This window comes from Leucoraja erinacea, chromosome 49, assembly GCF_028641065.1.
Source record: "Leucoraja erinacea ecotype New England chromosome 49, Leri_hhj_1, whole genome shotgun sequence".
In the NCBI taxonomy this organism is placed as follows: Eukaryota; Metazoa; Chordata; class Chondrichthyes; order Rajiformes; family Rajidae; genus Leucoraja; species Leucoraja erinaceus.
The window spans coordinates 647,903-668,140 of NC_073425.1; positions in this window are offsets into that span (position 1 = coordinate 647,903).

A 20,238-nucleotide genomic window follows, 5' to 3' on the forward strand; every position below is an offset into this window, starting at 1 on the left:
AAATAGTACCCTAGGATCAATACATAAGATGATACAAAGGTCCCATCTGAAAAGAATATAAGTACGAAGTATTCAAGTAAACCTAAGACGAAGTGGCAACCACCTTTGATTATGATAAGGATATTAGGTACATGAATTTCTGGGATTCTTATTGGATGTCTCCATAACATCTATAATGCGTGTATGTAGTTTAATAATGCTCCAATTTGTTTGTATGATGTTCAGTTCAGTACATGCTGATCTAAGGATCAAGTAATGAATACCCCTAAGGTATACCCTTCTCTGAATATTTCATGTCCATAGTAATAATTCTATGCATACAGATAGATCTGTATCTCCCTTTAGCCTTGTAAGGAGTCAAGCCCCTGTTGAGATAATGTGCCTCCAAATTCTATATCAGTGGTTTGGAGGTTCCAGGTTAGCATATAAGGCCAGCGCATCCTGGTGAAAACTTGTGTCATGTCTATTTCTAATAGTGCGGCCGATAATATCCAGCTGATAGGACTTTAGAACTTTCTTTCGGTTCAATACCTTGTCCTGTTATGTTTTTGGTTACTACTAAGACTGGAGGATCCAGCAGTCCCAAAACAGATCCTAATATAACCATATAAATAACCATATAACAATTACAGCACGGAAACAGGCCATCTCAGCCCTACAAGTCCGTGCCGAACAACTTTTTTTCACTTAGTCCCACCTGCCTGCACTCATACCGTAGCCCTCCATTCACTTCTCAACCATATGCCTATCCAATTTATTTTTAAATGATACCAATGAACCTGCCTCCACCACTTCCACTGGAAGCTCATTCCACACCGCTACCACTCTCTGAGTAAAGAAGTTCCCCCTCATATTACCCCTAAACTTCTGTCCCTTAATTCTGAAGTCATGTCCTCTTGTTTGAATCTTCCCTATTCCAAAAGGGAAAAGCTTGTCCACATTGTCTAATAGATAGCATTCCAAATTTCTTCACATACGATGTTTTTTAATGTTTCTTTATTTTACATATCTTCCCTTACTATTTCTTTTGATTGTCTTTAAAATGCTCTATAAATAAAATTATTATTATTCACATCTCAGGAGTACACGGTTCCAATAATGTCTGTTTTCAGGAGAACAAGGCATACCTGTGAGTAAGGCTAACTGGCCAGATGTGAGCCAGCATAGATCAGCGCATAATGGGCCTGTGATTTAACTATGCCCCCTATGCAAGAGAGGTGCTGGGGTCGGTAGGTCATAAGAAACCCTTGTGCCTAGACTATGTCCTACTAATGACCAAATGGCGGACAATGGCACAGCAAATATTCACCACCAGCCAAGTTGGAAGAAAAATGCTCAATTGAACAGTCATACATTTGATTGAATCCCAATTCCAACAGACCTCCTAGTACAGGGAGGCTAGGGTTTTCTTGTTAGCTTTCATTGCAAAAGGATTTGAGTATAGGAGCAGGGAGGTTCTACTGCAGTTGTACAGGGTCTTGGTGAGACCACACCTGGAGTATTGCGTACAGTTTTGGTCTCCTAATCTGAGGAAAGACATTCTTGCCATAGAGGGAGTACAGAGAAGGTTCACCAGAGTGATTCCTGGGATGTCAGGACTTTCATATGAAGAAAGACTGGATAGACTCGGTTTGTACTCGCTAGAATTTAGAAGATTGAGGGGGATCTTATAGAAACTTACAAAATACTTAAGGGGTTGGACAGGCTAGATGTAGGAAGATTGTTCCCGATGTTGGGGAAGTCCAGGACAAGGGGTCACAGCTTAACGATAAGGGGGAAATCCTTTAAAACCGAGATGAGAAGAACTTTTTTCACACAGAGAGTGGTGAATCTCTGGAACTCTCTGCCACAGAGGGTAGTTGAGGCCAGTTCATTGGCTATATTTACGAGGGAGTTAGATGTGGCCCTTGTGGCTAAGGGGATCAGGGGGTATGGAGAGAAGGCAGGTACGGGATACTGAGTTGGATGATCAGCCATGATCACATTGAATGGCGGTGCAGGCTCGAAGGGCCGAATGGCCTACTCCTGCACCTAATTTCTATGTTTCTATGTTTCTTGTGACTGAAAAGAAAAACCCCAAAACTGCTCCAAGAAACAACCGCGAGAACCCATAGCTCTATAAACAAGTGGGCTCAACCATAAGAACTAGGTATTCACAAGTAAAAACACTGGCCCGCACCCTGTGGTGCTCCAAACACGCGGTGCAGTGCTCACGGTACTGAGTCCCCTCATGTTCTATAACTGGTTAGTTATAAAGTCGTCGGATAGTTCCCTCCGTTGACCATTCTACTGTCTTGAGGGTTTTGCCCATTGGTACGTCCAATTTCATAGCTGCCAATGTAGCTGCAGCCCAGATGGAGTAAGATTTAAATTTTCCCTTAGTCCACTCCAGGTTGTGTTAGGACTTGCTTAGCCATTTAGAGATGATCTGGACTGTCACTGTTTAGAGTGGCTGTTTAAATGTGACATTTCCAACCTCTGATGTTCGTGCATACTTCATGTATGATAGTAAATGAGTTATAAGACAGCAACGACCATCTGTCGTATAGGCTCTGTACTTTGTTTTTTGGCCTGCTGACCCCTGTCTGTTCTGTTTTACCCTTTGATGCATGTGACAGGTTTAATTCCCTGATGATATCATCATATTTTTCAGCCTTAGTTTTGTAGTGACTGGACTGTTTGTGCTGTGACCAAGGCCATCAGCATGACTGTTTACATAGTCAGTTTCTGTAATGACAGAGCGGTAGCTGGAGACCAGTTTCTTAACTTGGTCAGTACAAACTCACATCCCATATATGAATGTACCTAGTTCTTGGGGATTAATTTTAACATGCCCATAATGAGTTTTGTACCAGTGTGTGTGTACCCACAGAATGCCGCTCTGTACCTTCAACAGGTATGTAGACAGAGCACTCCTGGCACAATTGTGGTACTATGACAAAGCCTCACATCGTAATGGAGGCTTGCCAGGAATTCCAGAACAGATGGCTGTTCATAGATCTGTGGGTGATGATTATTGTTATGACCGTACTTCCTATCCACGTATATGTTGACTGAGTGGACTGTCTGTGACCCGCTTAAAAAATCCGCCTATGGTCCATCAGTCCTAGGTGTAGAAAAGGTGCTTTAAATTCTAAAATAGGTTAATACATATATAGTGACATGGGTAACTCCCCATGTTGCTAGAAAAGATGAATGAATGGTTCTGACTGCTGTAGATATCCCCAGAACCCTTAGATGGATAAGGCAAACATGTCTCACCAAAATTCCAGCTCCCAAAAGCATGATGTGAGAACTGGTAAGACCGTGGATAAGAAAAAAATAGGTCGTATCTGGTACCCCATACCTTGCTGATCCAGCAATACATATTTATCCAACATTCATCCAGCAATTGTGTCTAGGATGACCTGACGTCTGCCGCTAATGTTGTTACCCTAGTAAGTTGGTAGCTGATTCAAGATTCAAGAATCAAGATTCAAGATTCAATTTATTTGTCATTTGGACCCCTTGAGGTCCAAACGAAATGACGTTTCTGCAGCCATACCTTACAAACAAATAGACCTAAGACACAACATAATTTACATAAACATCCATCACATTGCTGTGATGGAAGGCCAAAAAAACTTATCTCTCCACTGCACTCTCCCCCCCGCCCCCGATGTCAGAGTCAAAGTCAAAGCCCCCGGCTGGCGATGGCGATTGTCCCACGGCCATTAAAGCCACGCCAGGTGGTGCGAGGTCGCGCACCGGGTCTTGGTGTTGGAGCCCCTGGCGTGCGCTCGCAGAGTCCCGCGGCCATTCCAAGCCGCGCGGGGCGGTGCTGTGAGGCCCCGCTCCAGGAGCTCTTCGACCCCGCAACTCGGGCGGGAGAAGTCGCGTTGCGGGAGCCCTGAAAAGCGTTCTCCCTCCAGGGACCCGCGGGCTCCCGGTGCCGCCGTCCGCCAGACCCGCAGTTGCAGCCTCCGAATCTCCGGAGGTCGGGCCGCAGCAGCAGCAGCGCTCCACCACCGCTCCACCCGCTCCGGACTCGGCCAGCTCTGCGACGGTGAGGTGAGTCGTTGGCACCAGAGCCCCCGGTCTTCTCCTGTTGGAGGCCGCTCCTCGTTGCAGCCCCAACGACAACGGAGACCCAACAAAGAAAAGGTTGGGTCGCCCGTGCAGGGAAAGATTAAAAGCTACCCCCTCCCTCCCACCCCACCCCCCCCCCCCCACACACACACACCCCAACAAAAAATAACAAAAACTACATAAAAACATAGACAAAAAATAATAAAAACACAGACGGGCTGCAGAGGCCGCTGCTGACGAGAGTTGCGCCACCTACCGTTTTATCAAAACATCTATCTGGATACACTATAATCCAGTTTGATAGACAGTAGTTCTAAGACTATTCCTCCTACCACCGTGAAAAAGGTGTATGGTAAAAATCACTGTGGTGGATGTTGTGTTTATGTCATTTCGTTCAGAGCTAAATGTCTGCATAACAAAGACGAATTCAATTCACAAATAGAGTTGGCCAGACTACCGTTAGGCTGCGGTGCTCTTCCACCCGTTTTGGCGTGATTTGCACTTACTCCCTTTTCGGAGATGGCATAAGGGCCAGGTACTCACAATTAACCACTGGCCCGTTTTTTGCTTCCAAATGCATTGATTTACACTGGGCACTTGTAAGGTATTACAGTTTCCAGGTGGCAGATGTCAGGCCAGTGTCTCTGTGAAAATTTGTTGTTGTAATTGATGGCCAGACATGCAATTTATACTGGCTGCCATCCTTGGATCCAAGTCTGCCCCAGTTTGACTTGGTTGGGAAAAAATCAGCCACCATCCAGCAGTTTTTTCCCTTTTCCCCAGCTTCAGGATTATGTAATCCTGTGTGGTCAGGGTCTGGCCCATCTGGGTCCTGCCCACTCTTTTTTAAAGAGTTAGAGATCTCTGGGGGTCCCGCACGGGGTACCCATGTGGGGCTTACCTCCTGCCCACTGTGGCTAGTCTCCACATTCATGTGACTGCCACTATGAAGGAGCTCCTTTTTTCCTCCGCTGTTCCCGTCCCCCGTACACACGGGCACTGGTTTGCGGGTTTTCCTCGCTCCGCCGCTGACCGCACCGGTCCTGTATGTAGGTCCACCACTCCACACGGTCCCGGTACTCCCAGGCACCTGTGCTGGCTGCTGATCATGCTGCAGCCACTCGTACCGGCTTCCTCCAGCGTGGGCTAGCGGGTCCAACGCGTACTCAGTGTTCTTCGGCACTGACAGCTCGTCGCTATTTTTAGAACATTGCGGAAGTGCCGTTAATGCGCCCTCTCCGCACTTCCAGCGCCTCGGACCCATCTAATACTTTAACCAAAGGATTAACACACAGATTCTATGAAAACCCACATTTTAGGTCTACACCATTTTCCCACATACCTATAGTAAGGGTCCGTGGTGTTGTACCCGAGTCGTCGGGAAACTGCTCCAGCGACCGTTATCCTGGCGCTGAAGTCGGATCCGTCCCCTGTTTTAAAACAAATTAACGGGCCCCCGGCCTCTGCTGGCTGCCTGCAATCTGCAGACTCTCCCCAGCCAGCTTCATCAGCCTCCTGTAGATACAAAGGTAAGGAAAAGAAAAAACAAACTTCACTTACCTACCTGTTGCAGGTTCAACCCTGCCGTTTGGGAGGAACATCCTACCTCCAGCGATGACGAGTTCGAATGCGCGTCGCGATATGCCACGCATGCGTCGTAAGCGGGGTTCTTCACGTAGTCACTCACGTGACTCCGAAGTAAAATTGCCTCTCATCCTTCTTAACTCCAGAGTGTACAAGCCCAGCTGCTCCATTCTCTCAGCATATGACAGTCCCGCCATCCCGGGAATTAACCGGGTGAACCTACGCTGCACTCCCTCAATAGTCAAGGGCCAAGAGTGTTTTATTGTTATATGTCTCAAACACAACCATGAAATTCTTACTTGCAGCAGCACAACAGATGTGTAAACATAGTACTCTATAGATGATGTAATAAGACAAATGTTCAGTATATATATTTAACTGGAGGGGAGTGAGGGAACCAAAGAAGATGAATTAAGATAAGCATCACAGCTTGGTTTGGGAACAGCTCCATCCAAGAAATTGTAGAGAATTGTGGACGCAGCCCAGACCATCGCACAAACCAACCTCCCTTCCATTGACTCCATCTACACCTCACGCTGCCTCGGCAAGGCCAGCAGCATCATCAAGGACCAGTCGCACCCCGGCCACTCCCTCTTCTCCCCTCTCCCATCAGGCTAGAGGTACAGAAGTGTGAAAACGCACACCTCCAGATTCAGGGACAGTTTCTTCCCAGCTGTTATCAGGCAACTGAACCATCCTATCACGAAATAGAGAGCGGTCCTGACCTCCCATCTACCTCATTGGGGACCCTCGGACTATCTTTAATTGGACTTTACTGGACTTTACCTCGCACTAAACATCATTCCCTTTATCCTGTATCTGTACTGTGGACAGTTCGATTGTAATCAAGTATTGTCTTTCTGAAGAAGGTTTTCGTGCCGAAACATTGCCTATTTCCTTCGCTCCATAGATGCTGCTGCACCCGCTGAGTTTCTCCAGCATTTTTGTGTACCATTGTCTTTCTGCTGACTGGATAGCACGCAACAAAAGCTTTTCACTGTACCTCGGTACACGTGACATTAAACTAAACTATTGTTTTTGCTGCCACCTCGGGACACTTGGCTCCATTTCAAAAGGTCGAAAGATCGTAAGGAATAGGAGTAGAATTAGGCCGTCCGGCCCCTCAGGGAGTTGTGAGTCTGTGGAATTCTCTGCCTCAGAGGGCGGTGGAGGCCAGTTCTCTGGACACTTTCAAGAGAGAGCTAGATAGGGCTCTTAAAGATAGCGGAGTCAGGGGATATGGGGAGAAGGCAGGAATGGCGTACTGATTGTGGATGATCAGCCATGATCACATTGAATGGCAGTGCTGGCTCGAAGGGCCAAATGGCCTACTCCTGCACCTATTGTCTATTGTCTATCAGTCCTGCAGCTGTCCGTTTTCACTTGTTTTTTTTATTATTTTTAGTTCGTTGAAGTGTGTAGTTGGGGGTCTCATCTTTTTATGTGTGGGGGGGTGGGAGTGGGGGAGGGGGGGAAGGGGGAAACTGCTTTTTCAAGTCCCTACCTGGCCGGGTCACCGCGCTGGAGCTGGGATCTGCCGATTGGAACATCGCGGAGCCGCGGGTGGCGGCGCTGACTTTAAGATCGGGAGCCTGGGATCTCTCGCCGAGATCGCCAGTGGTGGAGCTCCGTCCAGCGCGGCCTGTCGGCTTCGGAAGCCGCGGTCTCCGGTAAGGAGGCGGCCGTTCCTGGCACCCCAAGCCGCTGAGAGGGTTCCCCCGACACCGGAGCACCATCACCCGGCGAGAGGGCCTGAAACATCGGGCCCCGTAGCGGTGACTGCGGAGGCCTCAATAGGCCCGACTATGGGTGGACATGGGGATGGGGACTGGACTTTGTGCCTTCACCCAGTGGGAACCATTGTGGGGGGATGTTTTTTATGTTTTATTGTTAAACTTCTTCCTTAATGCTATGTTGTATTTTTATTAGTGTGCTGCAAGGATATCTGAATTTGCCCTGAATAAGGGATTTAATAAAGTATTTATTATAATTATTATCAAGTCCACTCCACCATTCAATGATGCCTGATCTATCTCTCCCTCCTAACCCATGACACCCGCACTAATCAAGAAAGTCAAAGGACAATGACACATCTCTGAACTTCAGGTTAGTTTATTGTCCAGTGAAAAGCTTTTGTTGCGTGCTATCTACGCACTCTGGTTGTGGTGGGAAGATTTAGTTGCCTGATAACAGCTGGGAAAAAGCTGTCCCTGAATCTGGAGGTGTGCGTTTTCACACTTCTGTACCTTTAGCCCGATGGGAGAGGGGAGAAGAGGGAGTGGCCGGGGTGAGACTGGTCCTTGATGATGCTGCTGGCCTTGCCGAGGCAGCGTGAGGTGTAAATGCTGTGGAAGGGAGGTTGGTTTGTGCGATGGTCTGGGCTGCGTCCACAATTCTACGCAATTTCTTGCGTGTCTTGGATGGAGCTGTTCCCAAACCAAGCTGCGATGCATCCCAATAAAATGCTTTTAACGGCGGGCGCATCTGTAGAAGTTGGTGAGAGTTGCGGGGGACATGCGGACAGAGATCAGAGCGTGCACCTTGATCCAATAGGATTGTCCACGGAGCTAAAACCTCATGCTTCAGAGAGAACACTCCTTGTTGCTAAAGTCTCTTTTATTAAAATTACGTTTCATAAGATTGGTGAATTCAAGCATTGCTTATTACAAAGGCCGGCATGGTGGCACAGCGGTAGAGTTGCCCCCATTACAGTGCTTGCAACTACAGGGATCCAGGTTCGATCCCGACTACGGGCAGTACAGAGTTTGTACGTTCTCCCCATGACCTGCGTGGGTTGTCTCCGAAATCTTCGGTTTCCTCCTACACTCCACAAAGATGTACTGGTTTGTAGGTGGGAGTCCAGAACCAGGGGCCACAGTTTAAGGATAAGGGGTAAGCCATTTAGAACAGAGACGAGGAAACACTTTTTCTCGCAAAGAGTGGCGAGTCTGTGGAATTCTCTGCCTCGGAGGGCGGTGGAGGCCGGTTCTCGGGATACTTTCATGAGAGAGTTAGATAGAGCTCTTAAAGATAGCGGAGTCAGGGGATATGGGGAGAAGGCAGGAACGGGGTACTGATTGTGGATGATCAGCCATGATCACATTGAATGGCGGTGCTGGCTCCAAGTGCCTAATGGCCTACTCCTGCACCTACTGTCTATTGTCTATTGTCTAATTGGCTTGGTGTATGTGTAAAAAATTGCCCTTAGTGTGTGTAGGATAGTGTTAATGTGCGGGGATCGCTGACTTGGTGGGCCGAAGGGCCTGTTTCCACGCTGTATCTCCGAACTAAACTACTAAAAATGAACTAAAACCAATTAGCCACAAATGTTGCCTGAAATATGTTAGATTACGTAATACGAACCACAATTTTTAACAGGAAATTCAAAAGGTCTTAACTAGACCCTGAGAAAACTATTTTAATTACCAGCAGTTTTATTGCAACGTTAAAATCGCTTCAGAAACTTGAACAACTTTTTACGACAATGAAATACTAATTAATACCAAACGGTGCCAGCATTGGATACTTAAGGGATCGGGATGGCGAGACTGACACATGACGAAAGACTGGGGTCGACTGGGTTTGTATTCACTGGAATTCAGATAGGATGAGAGGGAACCTTATAGAAACATTTAAAATTCTTAAAGGATTGGACAGGCTAGATGCAGGAAAAATGTTCCCCATGTTGGGGGAGTCCAGAACCAGGGGTCACACAGTTTAAGAATAAGGGGTCGGCCATTTAGGACTGAGATGAGGAAAAATAATTTCACCCAGAGAGTTGTGAATCTGTGGACTTCTCTGCCACAGAAGGCAGTGGAGGCCAATTCACTGGATGTTTTCAAAAGAGCTTTAGATATAGCTCTTAGTCAATAGACAATAGACAATAGGTGCAGGAGGAGACCATTCGGCCCTTCGAGCCAGCATGGCCATTCAATATGATCATGGCTGATCATCCGCAATCAGTACCCTGTTCCTGCCTTCTCTCCATGTCCCTTAAATCCACTATCCCTAAGAGTATATAATTCACTGGCCAATTCCTTGGATGTTTTCAAGAGAGAGTTAGATTTAGCTCTTGGGGCTAAAGGAATCAAGGGATATGGGGAGAAAGCAGGAATGGGGTACTGATTTTAGATGATCAGCCATGATCTTATTGAATGGCGGTGCTGGCTTGATGGGCCGAATGGCCTACTCCGGCACCTATTTCGTAGGTTTCTCTCTGATGTAAACATTTGAAAATGTTACAACTTTAGAGATCTATGTTTCGACCTCCACGGGGTTTCTCCATTGAGGAGTAGATCCTCTGTGAGAATAGATCCATCCTTCTATCTGACCAATCTCCAGCTGTAAGCTGATATCTTCCTTGCTATCCCCAACAAACCTCAAGTTTCAAACAAACCCCAAGTTTCACACAAACAACCCCAAGTTTCACACAAACCTACTCTCTAGAATTTAGAAGATTGACAGGGGATCTTATAGAAACTTACAAAATTCTTAAGGGGTTGGACAGGCTAGATGCAGGAAGATTGTTCCCGATGTTAGGGAAGTCCAGGACAAGGGGTCACAGCTTAAGGATAAAGGGGAAATCCTTTAAAACCAAGATGAGAAGAACTTTTTTCACGCAGAGAGTGGTGAATCTCTGGAACTCTGCCACAGAGGGTAGTTGAGGCCAGTTCATTGGCTATATTTAAGAGGGAGTTAGATGTGGCCCTTGTGGCTAAGGGGATCAGGGGGTATGGAGAGAAGGCAGGTACGGGATACTGAGTTGGATGATCAGCCATGATCATATTGAATGGCGGTGCAGGCTCGAAGGGCCGCATGGCCTACTCCTGCACCTAATTTCTATGCTTCTATGTTACTCATCAAATTTCCAAACTGCCAGGGACAACTAGTACCGTATCCTTCACACACAAACTCCGTACAGACAGCACCCATGGCCAGGATCGAACCCGGGTCTTTGGCGCTGTGAGGCAGCAACTCTACCCCACGTCACATCCTTCATAGCAAAAGGATTTGAGTATAAGAGCAGGGAGGTTCTACTGCAGTTGTACAGGGTCTTGGTGAGACCCCACCTGGAGTATTGCGTGCAGTTTTGGTCTCCTAATCTGAGGAAAGACATTCTTGCCATAGAGGGAGTACAGAGAAGGTTCACCAGACTGATTCCTGGGATGGCAGGAATTTCATATGAAGAAAGACTGGATAGATTCGGCTTGTACTCGCTAGAATTCAGAAGATTGAGGGGGGATCTTATAGAAACTTACAAAATTCTTAAGGGGTTGGACAGGCTAGATGCAGGAAGATTATTCCCAATGTTGGGGAAGTCCAGAACAAGGGGTCACAGCTTAAGGATAAGAGGGATGAGAAAATCATTTTTCACACAGAGAGTGGTGAATCTGTGGAATTCTCTGCCACAGAAGGTAGTTGAGGCCAGTTCATTGGCTATATTTAAGAGGGAGTTAGTTGCGGCCCTTGTGGCTAAAGGGATCAGGGGGTTTGGAGAGAAGGCAGGGATGTGATACTGAGTTGGATGATCAGCCATGATCATATTGAATGGCGGTGCAGGCTCGAAGGGCCGAATGGCCTACTCCTGCACCTATTGTCTATGTTTCTATGTTTCTATGTCGCCATGCCACCTCAATGCCCACGCTTTGGAGCTTCACTACAAGTATAATTTTAAAAAGAGCATAGGGAGGAACAGTTTGAAGAAGGGTCTCGACCAGAAACGTCACCCATTCCTTCTCTCCAGAGACACTGCCTGACCCGCTGAGTTACTCCAGCTAAGTAATTAGTGCGGGTTTGTAGGTCAGCTGGCTTCAGTAGAATTGTTAAAATGGGCTCTAATGTGTAGGATAGTACTAGTATACGGGGTGATCATTGGTCGGTGCGGACTCGGTGGGCCGAAGGGCCTGTTTCCACACTGTCCCAAAAGTCTAAAGTAAAATAAATCTACAACCACATTCTTTTTACACAGGGCGGCACGGTGGCGCAGCGGTAGAGCTGCTGCCTCACAGCGCCAGAGACCCGGGTTCCATCCCGACTACGGGCGCTGCTGTCTCTACGGAGTTTGTACGTTCTCCCCGTGACCCACGTGGGTTTTCTCCGAGATCTTCGGTCTCCTCCCACACTCCAAAGACATACAGGTTTGTAGATTAATCGGCTTGGTGTATGTGTAAATTCTCCCTGGTGTGTGTAGGATAGTGTTAATGAGCGGGGATCGCTGGTCGGCGCGGACTCGGTGGGCCGAAGGGCCCTGTTTCAGCGCCGCAACTCTGAACAAAACAAACAAAACTAAACTCAAAATCCGGAGATGCTGCCCGTCCCACTGAGTTACTCCAGCATTAAACAATAGACAATAAACAATACCATTCGGCCCTTCGAGCCAGCATCGCCATTCAATGTGATCATGGTTGATCATCCCCAATCAGTACCCCGTTCCTGCCTTCTCCCCATATCCCCTGACTCCGCTATCTTTAACAGCCCCATCTAGCTCTCTCTTGAAAGTATCTAAAGAATTCCACAGACTCACAGCTCTCTGTGAGGAAAAGTGTTTCCTCGTCTCCGTTCTAAATGGCCTACCCCTTATTCTTAAACTGTGGCCCCTGGTTCTGGACTCCCCCAACATTCTGCGTCTATTTCCCATAATAAGAAAAAAAACCTCTTCCCTGTCCCTATTTTGTCCTTGATTTTTCCTTTGTCGACCAATTCTCCGGAATTATTCTCGTTTGCCACTTTCGCAGATAAATGCAAACAGGCCAGACGCTTGTGAGCCTGACTGTTGGCAAACTGGAGTGTCAGAGCGTGGATCTGAGGCAGGGCCTGGCCTCGGGGAATGTTCTGACCTGATTTCCAGTGCGATTGCACAGTGTGGTCTTAAAAACCCAAGCCAAGCAACAGTCAAGTACTGCACAAAACAAGGTCACGCTGCCTCACAAACCGGGCCTGTCCCAAAAAAAGCAGACATTCGCAGGAAAGAACAAAGAGGCAGCGGTCCTGGGAACGTTTGCCAATCATTACTTAAGACTTGTGTTGGTGTGTGTGTGTGTGTGTGCAGACGAGCAGTTTTAATGCCTGCGATCAGGTTTTGAAGAGCCAGATGTCTGTTGATTCATCGCCCGGCCTTTGTTTCCCTGTATCAACAAGCTAATCTGTGGATTCCGGTCAACTGCAAACCTGGACATATGTTGGGTCCTATCACGCCTATCCCCTCTTAGAGCGTTTTCCCCAAGTAAAAAGTGCTGGAGGAATTCGGCAGGCCAGGCAGCATCTCAATAGACAATAGACAATAGACAATAGGTGCAGGAGTAGGCCATTTGGCCCTTCGAACACCAGCACCGCCATTCAATATGATCATGGCTGATCATCCCTAATTAGTACCCCGTTCCTGCCTTCTCCTCATATCAATAGACAATAGACAATAGGTGCAGGAGTACACAATTTAAGGATAAGGGGGAAATCTTTTAGGACCGAGGTGAGGAAAACATTTTTCACGCAGAGAGTGGTGAATCTCTGAAATTCTCTGGCACAGAAGGTAGTTGAGGCCACAGTTCATTGGCAATATTTAACAGGGATTTAGATGTGGCCCTTGCGGCTAAAGGGATCAGGGGGTATGGAGAGAAGGCAGGTACGGGATACTGAGTTGGATGATCAGCCATGATCATATTGAATGGCGGTGCAGGCTCGAATGGCCGAATGGCCTACTCCTGCACCTATTTTCTATGTTAGAGCACAACCTGGACTCTAACCTGCTGCTGACCTTCTACCGCTCATCCATCGAGAGCCTGCTGACATACTGCATTACAGCATGGTATGGCAGCTGCACCATGGCAGACAGGGAGAGGCTTCAGAGGGTAACTAGGACAGCGCAGAAGATCATTGGCTGCCCTCTCCCCTCCCTGATGGATATTTACACCTCCCGCTGCCTTAGCAGGGCAAAGAATATCATCAAGGACAGCTCCCATCCTGCGTTTGGACTGTTCGACCTGCTGCCCTCTGGAAGGCGCTATAGGTGCATCAAATCCAGGACAAATAGACTCAGAAATAGTTGCTTTCCGAAAATTATAACTACTCTTAATTCAAATTCACACATGCACTGACTTCACAGCCCAACACCCGGACTTCCATCTGTATATATGTATATAGCGCCGCAGAATTGTGCACCTAACCCCCCCCCCCCCCTTCTCCCTTTTGTTTTTGTTTTCTGTTTCTTGTTTTTTGTACTAAATTATATGTATGCACTGAGTACGAGCAGCTTTCAATTTCACTGTACATGTATAGTGACAATAAATGGCATATCTATAAAGCAAACTGGAACTGAACTGAGATTAAACTTCGCAGCATCAAGGAAGCACCATGTGTGGGAGATAGAGAAGATCAAGGAGGCGAGCTGTTACTTTCCCAGGATAATAGACGTGGCTTTGACAGCACCCCTCCTTCTGAGATCAAAGCCAGGGACTGCGGAGGAGGGAAGAGGTGGCCAAGTCCCACAGTGGGGAAGGTTGACCCAGTGACGGCGAACTTGGAAGCTGAGAGTGTACTAAATGAACCGAGCTGACATTGGACCCGCGTGGAAAGTGATCTCAGAGGGTGTCAACTGCAAAGGGAGGGCATCCAAAACGACCGCTCCCCGAAGTAACTGAAACACAATTTTTTTTTTTTAAAGTTTATGATAACAGAATATGGTTAATGGGTGGACACAGAAAGCTGGAGTACATAGCTCAGCGGGACAGGCGGCATCTCTGCAGGGCCCTAGTGTACAGGGCCCTAGTGAGACCACACCTGGAGTATTGTGTGCAGTTTTGGTCTCCAGATTTGAGGAAGGATATTCTTGCTATTGAGGGAGTGCAGCGTAGGTTTACAAGGTTAATTCCCGGGATGGCGGGACTGTCATATGCTGAGAGAATGGAGCGGCTGGGCTTGTACACTCCGGAGTTTGTAAGGATGAGAGTAGATCTCATTGAAACATATAAGACTATTAACAGTTTGGACACGCTAGAGGCGGGAAACATGTTCCCGATGTTGGGGGAGTCCAGAACCAGGGGCCACAGTTTAAGAATAAGGGGTAAGCCATTTAGAACGGAGACGAAGAAACACTTTTTCACACAGAGAGTTGTGAGTCTGTGGAATTCTCTGCCTCAGTGGAGTGGAGAGGGCTCTTAAAGATAGCAGAGTTAGGGGATATGGTGATAAGGCAGGAATGGGGTATTGATTGTGGATGATCAGCCATGAACCCATTGAATGGCGGTGCTGGCTCGAAGGGCCGAATGGCCTACTCCTGCACCTATTGTCTATTGTCTATTGTCTACTGTTGCTGGAGAGAAGGAAGTGGTGATGTTTCGGGTCGAGACCCTTCTTCAGACTGAGAGTTAGGGGAGAGGGAGTCATGGAGATGGGCAAGGGTTCGGTGTGAAAAGGACTGATCAAAGGGGACGTTGATCAGGGAAAATGTAGAACGTACCATGTTCACAAGTCAGCAGAAAGACTGTACATGATTAGCATCGAGCCATTCACAGTGTACAGATACATGACAAATGTGCAGAAAGCAGGCAAAGAGAGGTGGGGGAGGTTCACACATTCATGTTGATAAGTGATAGGAGCAGAATTAGGACATTCAGCCCATCGAGGCTCGCCCACTATTGGGAAACTAGTGGATAAGGGCCAGTGGCACAAGTGTAGATAGGACACGTCGGTTCGCAAATTGGGACAGGTTGGTCGGCAAGTTGGGCCGAAGGGCCTGTTCCCACGCTGTGTGATTCTACGACTCGTGTGACCACTACTGTATCTTTAGTTTAGTTTAGTTTAGTTTAGTTTAGTTTAGAGGTACAGCGCGGAAACAGGCCCTTCGGCCCACCAAGTCCGCGCCGACCAGCGATCCCCGCACACTAACATTATCCTACACCCACTTGGGACAATTTACATTTATACCAAGCCATTTAACCTGCAGACCTGGGCACCTTTGGAGTGTGGGAGGAAACCGGAGATCTTGAAGAAAACCCGCGCAAGTCACGGGGAGAACGTGCAAACTCCATACAGACAGAAGCCGTCGTCAGGGTCGAACCAGGGTCTCTGGTGCTGCAAGCGCTGTAAAGCGGCAACTCTACCACTGTGCCACCGTGACTGCCACCACCAACACCCCTGCCAGATGAGCCTCTGTGCCCTCTTTACTGTAGCTCCACAGTGAGGCAAAGGATGCTCAAGTCGCAGAGGCAGCGTGAAAATAGGTTGGGGAGAAGGCAAAAAAATGGGGCTGAGAGTGAAGGCCATGATTGAATGGCGGAGTAGGCTTGATGGGCCGAACGGCCTACAGTAATTTGGCTCCTATGACATGAACATTTGAGCTGATGGCTCCACACCATCTCATGCCCAGAGTAGGGGAATCAAGGACAAGAGGACATAGGTTCAAGACATTAGGTGAAGGGGAAAAGATTTAATAGGAAACAGAGGGGTAACTTTTCCACACAAAGGGGTGGTGGGTGTATAGAACAAGCTGCCAGAGGAGGGAGTTGAGGCTGGGACTATCCAATCATTTCTGAAACAGTTAGACAGGTGCATGGATAGGACAGGTTTGGAGGGATATGGACCAAATGCAGGCAGGTGGGACTGGTGTAGCCGGGACATTGTTGGCCGGTATGGGCGGGTTGGGCCGAAGGGCCTGTTTCCACACTGTATCAATCTATGACTCGAGCATAACTCTCTTTCTCTCTGCACGTATGCGGCTGAATGACGTTGTAGACTTGATGGGCCAAATGGCCTCATTATTTCAATCCACAGATATTTGAAATATCAGAGAGCTACGAATTTGGCAGCAGAATTGCTCATTGAATCTCTCTTGCAGGCATGGTGCTGTGGGACGGGTTTGTGCTCGGCTCAAATGACAAGCAGATTCAATCCAAATTCTTCAGCGAACACTTCTGTTTGACCTGGCTTGTACGTTATAAAGAATTTCCCAGATGTACATGCTAGAGAACAATGCCAAACTAGAGTCATAGAGTGATACATCGTGGAAACAGGCCCTTCGGCCCAACTTGCCCACATGTCCCAGCTACACTAGTCCCACCTGCCTGCGCTTGGTCCATATCCCTCCAAACCTGTCCTATCCGTGTACCTGTCCACCTGTTTCTTCAACGTTGCGATAGTTCCAGCCTCAACTACCTCCTCTGGCAGCTTGTTCCCTACACCCACCACCCTCTGTGTGAAAAAATCATCCCTCAGGTTCTCATTATAGAGTTATAGAGTGATACAGTGTGGAAACAGGCCCTTTAGCTCAACCTGCCCACACCGGCTAACAATATCCCATCTACCCTAGTCCCACTTGCCTGTGCTTGGTTAATAACCCTCTAAATCTGTCCATATCCCTCTGAACCCTGTTAAATCTGCACTCCCCCCCCCCCCCCACACCCCCCCCCCCCCCCCCCCACCCCCCCCCCCTACCACACCTCCTCTGGTCCTCTGGTCCTCGATTCCCCAACTCTGGGCAAGAGACGTTTGCATCTGCCGATCTATTCCTCTCATGATTTTGTGCACTTCCAGGAGATCACTCCTCACCTTCCTGTGCTCCAAGGCCCCTGCTCACTGCCACTGGTGGCCTGGCAACATCCTCGCAAATCTTCTCTGCATCCTTTCCAGCTGTTCCACCCTCCAACTGTGGAGGGGATAAGACGGACGATGTTTCAGGGGTCGGGAACGACCCATATCCATCTAAATCAGGTGTCGGCAACCTGCGGCCCCCTTGCCGAATCCGGCCCGTGACCCGAAATTATCCGTCCCGCCGAGCGCTGAGCGCGGCCGAGCTCTGTCTGTACCGCATCCTACACAAAGTCGCCGGCACGCCCACGCTACTCCTGTGAACATGTTTACGAAAGAACTGCAGATGCTGGAAAAATCGTAGGTCGACAAAAATGCTGGAGAAACTCAGCGGGTGAGATACGAGGATTGCACGAGGCTGCCTCACCCGCTGAGTTTCTCCAGCATTTTTGTCCACCTTCCCTGAACACGTGACTTGATGCCTGCCATCCGGGGCGGGGATGGGGACGGGATCCATGTGATAGATGTGGCCCGCCATCCACTCACAGACATGCGTCCCGGCCCCTATGCACAACGTAGAAACATAGAAACATAGAAATTAGGTGCAGGAGTAGGCCATTCGGCCCTTTGAGCCTGCACCGCCATTCATTCTGATCATGGCTGATCATCCAACTCAGTATCCCGTACCTGCCTTCTCTCCTCTGCACTGACAACAACAAGGTTGCCCACCCCTGTTCTAAAGTCTAAACCCTTCCTATCCATGTACCTGTCCAAAATGTTTGTTATAGTCCCTGCCTCAACTATCTCTTCTGCCAGCTCTATCCACCCACCACCCTCTGTGTGAAAAGTTTGCCCCAAAGGTTGTCTCTATTTTTGACTTTTAGTTTTAGAGGTACAGCATGGAAACAGGCCCTTCGGCCCACACAGTCCGCACCGACAGTAGTTCTATCCAACACTCTGGGGACTATATTACAAAAGTGGCCCACTCCCGCACCAGCCGTGGATCGAGGGCCGGTGAGCAGACCGGCTGTGGGAGGGAGCGCGAGGCCTCAACGGGGAAGGGGGAGTGGGCCGCAGCAGCCTGGGGCTGGGCTGGACCGGGCGCCGCTCCAAGTGGTTAAGCACGTGGACCGCATGCGGCCTGCAGCAGTGGAGCAGCGGTGGAGGACACCGCGGCCATGCCTGGCCAGGCCCATCCTGCAACGTCGCCATGACAACGGGCCTTCATTGTCAGGTCAAGATCCCTGCACTGACAACAACTGGGACTTGCAAATGGCCCCAAACTGGTGACCCCGTACACAGTCTCAGTGCACGACTGTTGTACACTTGTGATTTTGTACACTCATGATATTATACACTTCCAGAAGATCACTCTTCACCATCCTGTGCTTAACCACTCATTGACATTAGGTGCAGGAGTAGGCCATTCGGCAATTCAAGTCGATTCAATGTGATCATGGCTGATCATCCACAATCAGTGCCCCGTTCCTGCTTTCTCCCCATATCCCTTGATTCCGCTAGCCAAAAGTGCTCTCTCTAACTCTCTTTTGAATGCAGCCAGTGAATTGGCCTGCACTGCCCTCTGAGGCAGAGAATTCCACAAATTCACAACTCTCTGTGTGAAAAAGTTTTTCCTCATCTCAGTTCTAAATTACCTACCCCTTATTCTTAAACTGTGGCCCCTGGTTCTGGACTCCCCCAACATCGGAAACATGTTTCCTGCATCTGGCCTGTCCAATTCTTTAAGAATTTTATATGTTTCTATTAGATATCCTCTCATCCTTCAAAATTCCAGTGAATACAAGCCCAGCCGCTTCATTCTTTCAACATATGACAGTCCCGCCATCCCGGGAATTAACCTGGTAAACCTACACTGCATTCCCTCAATAGCAAGAATGCCCTTCCTTAAATTTGGAGACCAAAACTGCACACAATACTCCAGGCCCCAAGAGAAAGGTGGTGGAATGCTTTGGAAGCTCCACAAGTCGACTGCAGCCCGCCAAGATGTTAGGCTGTTGTTCAGCACACGTAACCCGGAGCAGAGGGAATTCTGCACGACTTCCTTAAAGGAGCTAAAACTCAACAGCGCATTGCAGGTCTCAACCTACACGTGCCTTGGTGTTAATGCCACCAATGATCTATTATGGACCAACCCACACTGAGGAAGGGTCCCGACCCAATACGTCATCCATTCCTTCTCTCCAGAGATGTTGCCAGCCTCGCTGAGTTACTCCAGCGTTTTGTGTCTAACCACATTGATGCTGCAGCCAAGATAGGCATTCCAACGCCACTACTCTATTGGCATGTCTCCAGTGACTCTACCGATGCATTATAGAACACATACTGTGGAGACAAAGAACTGCAGATATGAATGAACGAATGATATGATGTGATACGGTATATACTTCTCCGTGGATTGTCACCTTGTCGCGGTGGAGAAGCTTGTGTGGACCTGAGATCCTGAGAGCGATGCCGTCTGGAGCTACGCTCCTGGTAGAGCCACCCATGGCGGTAAGGTCGAGGGGGGAGGTCTCTGACAAAGAGCCAATCCAAACAAGACCTCAACGGTGGAACAGGCGGAGGACGATGGCTGACCTTAGTGGAGCGTCACAACGGCTGGGAAGGCGGATGAAGGCTGCAGCAGAAAAGGGTCTCCGGTCGTCTTGGACTCCATGCCACTGGATCCTGACCCAGATCTGTCAAGGACCGTGGGGTGGCTGTCTGTGCACCAGTCTCCCCACGTTAAACAAAGTCACGCACAGGCGTCCTCCATATAGGGAATAGCACCCTGGAGACACCCATGGTCAGCCATCACCGAAGGGGGGCAAAGGGATATGACATGACATGGTATGACATGACATGATATGATATGATATGAATAGGTTTATAGGCCAAGTATTCACATACAAGGGATTTGCCTTGGTGCTCCACCCGTGAGTGACAACATGACATACAGTGACAGTTAGAAAGGACATATAAAACATTAAATATTAATGCTGGTTTATAACAAAGATAGACACAAAGTGCTGGGGTAATTCAGCGGGTCAGGCAGCATCTCAAGAGAAAAAA